Here is an 8,184-nt window from a genome sequence, read left to right on the forward strand (position 1 = left end):
CATACGATTAACTTTGTGCTCTCTTACGTACCCTGAGACAAAGTGAGGATGGTTGTGAGGCTTTGATCCCAGCAGTAAGTCTTCATTAGTGAAGTTGAATGCGTTATGGGTGGCACAACATGTGGCATATTCATGTCGCCGAATCTTCAACCCTTCATCCTTGCTTTCTTGTACCCCATGGTCGTCGGGACTCGCCAAGACCGCTATTAGTGCTTTTCGCATCTCCTTGGGCAATCGTAATGCTTCCTTGATGCTAACGTGCGTTGGCAAACCTTCTTTACGCGTAAGGGTATTTTCTTCCTTAATAGTGATAGCTTTGCCTTTTAAGGGTTCTTTCATCTCTTTTTCGACCATGTGATATGTATCGGTAGTGCACTATTGGAAGAAGTCATTCGGGAAGTACTCATGCAAGGAGACGGGAATATGTGGCTCTTGCTCTATAGGTTCCCCAACATATGTTGGCTTAACAGTTCTTATGTTTCTTTTAGGCTTTCTATTGTTGCGATGACAATGCTTTCTCCCTTGTTCCCTCTTTGGCCTTGTGGCTTGCAGTCTTGGCATCTTCGTCTTTTTGTAGGTCACTAATGTCCACCATTCTTCATCGTCGGTAGGTGCATCTTGGTCGTTTACCCCCAGCGATGGCTGTGCAAAAGATGCCGAGTGACTTGAGCATCGGTGGGAATGGTCATGCATCCTTCGGAGAGGCACATGATCGAAGGATCCAAACGTGATCGTAGTAGTGTGCAATATGGTTGTGTCTTATAGGTTGATTTTGATTCGTCCTTGTTGTGCCAACTTCATGATGAGTTCCTTGATGATGAAGCACTTGCCAACATGATGGCTTATGATACAATGGTATTTGCAGTACCTGGGATAGTCAACGCGATTCATCTCTTCAGGATGCTTGCATTCAGGCAACTCGATTACCTTCTTCTCTAACAGGTCGTCTAGCATTGTGGCCATGTCAGAGTCCGGAAAAGGGTATGTCTTTTGCTCCAATTCCCGCAGGGTCTTTTTGGGCCTATCTTGGGTACGATAAGGCTCACTTCTCTTTATCTCCTTTTCTTTGTTCTTGGAAGAGATTTGACGGGTGTGGATGAGGTCTTGGTAAGGGTAGTATTGATGGTAAAAGCTTTTCTGGTGGGTTTCTTCCCATAATTGTCTGCCTTCGGAGCAAACACCTTGTCTTTCTTGAAGTTAGTAATTGGCTCTTTTTTTCCATGATGGGTGATGCTCAACTCTATATCGCGGGCACGAGTGGCTAACTCTTTGAAGGTCTGTGGTTTGATGCCTTAAAGGATGTAATGTAATCCCTATTCCATGCCTTGGACACACATCTCGATCGAGGAGATTTCTGAGAGTTTGTCTTTATAATCAAGGCTTAGAGTGCGCCACCAATTGATGTAGTCAACGATTGGCTCGTCCTTCCATTGCTTTGTACTTATCAGCTCCAACATGCTTACAGTGCGGCAAGTGTTGTAGAAGTAGCTCAAGAACTTCTGCTCTAATTGCTCCCAGCTGTTAACGGACTCAGGCTCTAGGTTTGTGTACCAGTCGAATGCATTCCTCTTCAGAGAGTGGACAAATTGCTTCGCGAGGTAGTTTCCTTTCATCCATGCGTTGTTGCAAGTTTCAATGAAATTGGCAATGTGCTGCTTTGGGTTTCCCTTTCCATCAAACTGCATGAATCTTCTTGGAGTAGGGCTTCGACTAGGGGTAGGCAAACAGGTCATGAACCCACGAGTAAGGGTGGGTATTAGCGGTTCGGGGCGAGTTTATATTTTTTTATATCTCAACGGGGTGGGGCGGGTCGGGTTCAAATAAAAAGCGGGGCAGGGCGGTTCTTAATTCCTGAAGACACGGGCCCCTGCCCCGAACCGTACCTAGTGTCTTTTGGTGGAGATTACATCTAAGTTGTTCAAATCTCACACACATAGATACCATTCATTTTTGCAAAGATCGACTCCTAGACTGAATGATGAATCTTCTCTCCTTAGCCTTCCCTCTAGTATCTCGATCGTCGGTTCTCACTCTCCTCCCTCACGATCTCTCTCTCTCCAAGAGTCCAGAATGACTCTTCCCACTCGAATTACGATAGTTGAGATCTCGCAGCTTCTCAGAAGTTGACTCTGAGTCTTCGGCCACCACCATCCCCTCCTCTCAACTTTTCAGAAATTGACTCCGAGTCTCCAACCACCATGATTACTTTGTAATCGTCCCAACCTCCCAGAACCTCTATCCCATCGGAATCGTCCAGCAAGAGTCAAAACTGCAAGTAGCAGGTGGCCAACCAGTCCAAGTATGCCGTCGTCAAATAGGGCGACACCGAGAAACATTGGCTTTACGGGAACAAGGAACGGTAGTAGCAGCCGCAAAGCTCTTGCAAGGGTAAGAGCAGCGATAAGAGTTTGCTTATTTTCGGTGAGGGTGCTGCCAAGTTTCCCTGGACCAACATGAGGTTTCCGTTGGGTATGTTCATATTTCTTCTTATTTCGAAACTGCGATTGGGTACGTTTAGATTGAGCTATGGATTTCCATTGATGAATTTGAGTTAGGTGGTTTTGTTTTTTTGTTTTTTAATTTTATTTTCCAATTTAATCAGATGAATAGCTAAAGGTTTGATCTTGTACTGATTCTGTTTTGTTTCTGTAATTCATTGGATAATTTTTATTTTTTATATTGGATTGTTGAGAAAACTGAGACGGATTTATCTGATTGAGTGGTAAAATCGTCGACCACCACATTTTCTATGGTGAATTGAGTCAATCTAAGTGGGGACAAGTTATGTGAGGTTGAAATCTGGGTTTTTTAGGAATGGTTAATCTGACTAGAACTTCGTAGGAATTGTGGGTTGTGATGTGGGGATTCAAATTTTGTTAGCTTTTATCCTTACTTTCAATCTGTGCAGCTGCTGTCCGGCGTTTTCCCCTCTTCCATATCTGACCTCCACCGCCTTAAAGTCGTCGTCCTCACTGGGGTGAGTGAAGATTGTGACCCGTGGGGACCCGTAGGAACCGGCCCGTTTCAAAAGGGCCTGGTTAGGTCCGAGTCTTATTTTGAAAAATCCAAAACCCGCCCCGTTTTATTTACAAACGGGTCCGGTCCGGTTCTTTCAATTTTGGGCCCACCCCGGCCCGTGCCCACCCCTAGCTTCGAGTACAACATAGAGGTATGTAAGCTCCTTTCGTACTGCACCTTGATGGTGTTCACGATCATCTTCTACAGCTGCTGAATAGAGAGAGATCTTATGAGTGCCACTGTTTGGTCTGGCTCCAGCTTCTTTTCTACTATCTCCACCAGGGGCTCATTTTCTTCATCGGCTTCTCTCTTTAGTGGATCAACCTTTAGGTCGACTTTCACGTCTTGCTTCACCTCTAGTTGGTTGATGAGTGCGGCGATTTGCAAGTTTTTCTCCTCCACAGTCCGTGTGAGTTTTGCAATCTCTTCATTCATTTCATTCAGCTGCTCATCGATTGAAGTCGCTTCGATGGTCATGACTTGCATGGTTGTGCTGCTGCTCGAGTTGCCATCGAAGAGCATGAACTCGAAGTATTTCTTCGGACTTTCCTCTTTTGGTGCTCTTAGTGAGGCCAGGGTGATCACATGCTCATGCCTCGGGTGCTCTTGTTCCTTCGGCAGAGTTGATGCAGAGGTGGAAGAGGTGGCGGAAAGAGTTCTTGCCTTGCTTCAAGTTGTGACGCCTAAAGTGACACCACTTGCGGCGAATGAGCTTTTGTTCTTAGTGTTTGCTGCGGGAACAGCTTGAACCTTCCTTGACGCCATTTGCGCCCTTTCACAGGTTTGAAGATAAAGATGAGAGGTAGAGATAGTCCTACTGGGTATGCTAAATTTGTAAACACGAATATTCCTGCGATGAATGAGACAAGAGCACGTGTACAAAATAATATTTTGTATTAATTTTGGGGTTGCAATCTCTTTTACAATTTGATCCTCTAATTTTATCTTCGTAAGTTGTAGATCTGTGGATAGGCTGTTGATCCAAAAGGTCATCAGGGCTTGATCTTAGGATGAACGGATCTTCAAGGACCTTCGGGACTTGATCTTGATGAACAGTTGTGTGGATTTCTTCAAGGGTCGTTGGGCTTGATCTTAATGAACGATGAATGAATCTTCAAAGGTCTTTAGGCTTGATCTTGATGAATGAGGATGAACGAATCTTCAAAGGCCCTTGGGCTTGATCTTGATGAACGAGGATAAGCAGATCTTCAAGAACCTTTGGGCTTGATCATGATGAACGAGGATGAACAGATCTTCAAGGGCCTTCGGGGCTTAGTCTTGATGAACAGTTGTGTGGATTTCTTCAAGGGCCGTTGGGCTTGATCTTGATGAACGAGAATGAACGGATCTTCAAGGGCCTTCAAGGCTTGGTTTTGATGAACAGTTGTGTGGATTTCTTCAAGGGCCGTTGGGCTTGATCTTGATGAACGAGGATGAACGGATCTTCAAGGGCCTTTAGGGCTTGGTCTTGATGAACAGTTGTGTGGATTTTTTCAAGGGCCGTTGGGCTTGATCTTGATGAACGAGGATGAACGGATCTTCAGGGCTTGATCTTGATGAACAGTTGTGTAGATTTCTTCGAAGATTTGACGAAGAACGAAGAGAACTTTCTTAATCTTTTGGGGATTCTTGGAAATTTGGGAGGTTGGATGCTTGAAAGCTTTATAGTTTCATAGCTTCAAGGATTTGGGGAATTCTCTTCCAATTTGGGAGTAATGAAATGTATATGTGAATTGGTCCCCTAAAATGAATGAAATGGCCTTGTATTTATAGAAATATTCCTGGCCTAATTTTGAATATAATATTCAGATGAAATAAGTCATTTTTTCCAGGGGTTGACACGTGTCCTGTTTGATGACTTTTCCGATTTTTCGTTGAGTCACATGCTACGTGTAAAATTTATGTGACATGTGAACATTGAAATTTTAATTATTGGTCAGCATTTATTTCACCGAAATTTTAATATCTACAGGCCATTCTGCCCTAATGTCCCGTGTGTCATTTACATTTATTCCTCGGATTAACGTAACATTACAGTTCTCACGCTGCATGAACAATTCTAAATATCCACACATCACTATATTAATAATTCCGAAAGTATTTCTACAAATTCAACATACTTGACTTGAAATAAAGATATTTGAAAATAAGTATAATTTACAACACATTACATAAATCACCGACCTTGATAATTCGAGTTTTGACAAAGCAACCCATCTAAAAATCTCCAGAACTCAATCTAAAAATCTCCAGAACTCAAGCTTACATGCATACTGACTAACTCCTTTGCATGATAACAAAGGAGAGCATTTGCTGTCATTCATACTCTCGGCCTCTCTCCCTGCTTCTCTGCCTTGCTCTTTCCCCAAAACTCTCGGCTGCTCTGCTTCTGGTTTTAAACAAATGGCATTCACTTGGCTTTTAAAAAATGAGAGTGGACACGGGAAGAAAGTGGGGGAGAAAAGAAAAGAAAGTATTAATATAATGATGATGATGTTGCAAAGATAAAGTGGTCATGATGATGTTCGTAGAAAGAAGAAAGAAGGCCGGCTGAAAATGGGGAAACGGGAGGGAAGGTGTGATGATGATGGGTAATAAAATAATGAAATATAGGATGATTGATTTGTTTAGTGTGGTAGGCACCGGTTCTTAAAGTTGAAATGGATCCAGTTTTCACAGTGAAAGTTGTGTGTTCTATAGTGTGAAAGTCGAATCTGTGGGATTTATTGATTTTTTAATTTTGGTGTCTTTGTTGTGTTGTTTTACGGTTTTGGATGGTGTTGGATGACTTGGTGTTTCCATTTTTGTGCTGCAAAGGATATTATCTTTGGTGGTAGCAAGTTTTTGTGAAAATTAAATATGAAAAACAATCAATTATTTCAGAAAGCTTGCATTGATCGTCTAACAATGGTTGCTAAAACACCCTTTAAATGGATTACTTATACATAAGCAGTGGATCTGCTAATTGATGTTGTGAAAAAGGGTAAGAAGTTTGAGAACCAAGTAGAGTGGGGGATTGATTTGGTATCTGAGCACGAAAGGTAGTCCCTTAGAATTATTCTACTGGTTTGTCTTACTATGGTTACTGATCAAGAAAAAGAAAAGAAATGGTCGTCGACAAGGAAAAAAAAAGCTGGTGTGAAACATGGGAAAGAGAAAGCCTTGAAACAAGTAAAAGAGCAAGGATTTGAATCATTCAATTTGGGTTAAAATATTTAATTTTTTTAACTTCAATGCTTTCTTCGTTAATTTATATCAACTTTTTAGCTTATTGGGAGCTTATATAATTACTCATGTGATTTTTTTTTTTTTTTTTTTGTAGATTTACGAAGAAGGATTGCCAAAAATCACTTAATGCTTTGGAAAATTGCTTGGTGATTTTATTTGGTAGGCTTTTAAAATTTTATCTTTTTATTCTTGGTTATTTTCCCCTTAATATGTATTTGTCCTGTCTGTAAGTTTGATACAAGTCTATCTCCTTATTAAATTACTGTCATCTGTGAGGATTATTTTTTATCATTTTCGGTGATGTTTTGTAGGATACATAGATGATAAATTTCATATCAGCTACCATGCGTCCAACTATGTAAGACAACCTTCTTTATTTAATTTAAAATGGTCTATAATGACATCGATGGTTTGTCTTCATTGATGTCATAGAGATTGAATTCGTGTCTTTGATTGAATTGATTGTTTCATTATCTATAGTTTCCTTTGGTTCGTTGCTGGAAAAATGTTGGCAAACAAAAGAACTCCATTTTTCTTTCTTTTTAAAAAGGGGACAACCTATGGCAAGTTACGGTTGTGATAAATACTTATATTGTCAAACTTATCAAGTTCTGTATAATTCATGAATATAAGATTTTGAGTTTTAGTAGTTAAACAGTAATGTGTGTTTTTTTGTGTGTGCAGTAGTTAGGCAAGACTACAAAAAAGAGCTCTCTTTGCTTCTCCAGAAAAGATTAAGCAAGATGGGGTTTAAATTTTAAGATTTCAACTTCTTAAAATTGGGTAAATGTATTTGATAGTAAATTGAAGATAGATTTTTTACTTATTTTGACTCTCTGTCGTGCATTTTTTATTCAGTCTTTGACAAGTCATCATACATAATAAAAAAAATAATTAGATTTTAGTAAATATTGATTTTGTAAAATTCTACATCTAAATGTCTAGGTTCTGACATTGTACTCTTCATTTAGAGTTGGTGATCATCAACTAACCATCAAGTTTAGATCAAGATTCAAAATGTAATGTCAGCGACTGGAATGTGCTACTTTACAGTTCTCTTTTTTTTTCTTTTTTCTTTTTGAACCAAGGATACAATACCAAGGCGCAGAGGCCAGCCAAGAACAAAGAAAGCCGCAAAGGCTAACACAGCAAAGGAACTAACGGCAGAGCAAAGGCACGGGATTACAATAGACGATGCCATAGCTGGTGAACACGTCATCCCCAAAAAACAAGAGCCGAAGCTAGCTACTCGGAGGGCAAGGCAAACCATCCTTATTTAAAATTCTAACAAGAGAAGATGGGGGCCTGTAAGCCCAAACAGAATTGCACATCTCTAGAGTGAAGTTCTTCGCAACGAAGTCCACCGCATAGTTTGCTGATCTTGGAATCCAAGACCAGGAGCAAGCTTGGAAAGCCTTCCCAACCAACCAAATACGATCTCGAATTGGGAAGAGTTCCCAAGCACAACTTGAAGAACAATCCTGCAAACACAAAGTAACCAGTTTTGAATCCGATTCAATCACCACCCAGGGGAAATTCAGACCCTTCGCCAGAAGACACCCCTCCAAAACTGCCAAGGACTCCGCCATTGCAGCAGAAGAAGCCAGGACCTCCATCCTTCTGACCTCTAAACACCTACGACTCGTGTCACGGATCACCAAGCCAACCCATGCCGACGAAGCACCATGCTTCCAACTCGCATCCACATTAATCTTCAACACGGAAGGAGGAGGAGGAGACCACGAAACCTCACACAAATGGCTGTTCCTAGGCGAGGGAGCAAGGCCATGGATCCTGGAGTTAGCATCAGCAAAGGCTTCCCAAGCACTGGACAGATAAAAAAATAGTGTGAGATGGAGAAGGGGATCGCCCGTCGAACACCGCGTCGCATCTGGCTTTCCAGATAAACCAACAGGAGAAAGCCACCTAAGACAAAAA

At 41.4% G+C, this 8,184-nt stretch overlaps 1 long non-coding RNA gene across 1 annotated transcript; it reads left to right on the plus strand.

Moving 5' to 3' along the window:
- Window positions 1–1,879: 1,879 nt before the first annotated feature.
- LOC148697191 (uncharacterized) lies at window positions 1,880–7,070 on the plus strand. Its single transcript, XR_015963175.1, has 3 exons — window positions 1,880–4,383; window positions 4,563–6,223; window positions 6,341–7,070. It is a non-coding gene; the product is annotated as an uncharacterized LOC148697191 (long non-coding RNA).
- The last annotated feature ends 1,114 nt before the right edge of the window (window positions 7,071–8,184 follow it).

This window comes from Pyrus communis, chromosome 5 (assembly GCF_041283825.1).
Source record: "Pyrus communis isolate YQ-2024b chromosome 5, ASM4128382v1, whole genome shotgun sequence".
Taxonomy (NCBI): Eukaryota; Viridiplantae; Streptophyta; class Magnoliopsida; order Rosales; family Rosaceae; genus Pyrus; species Pyrus communis.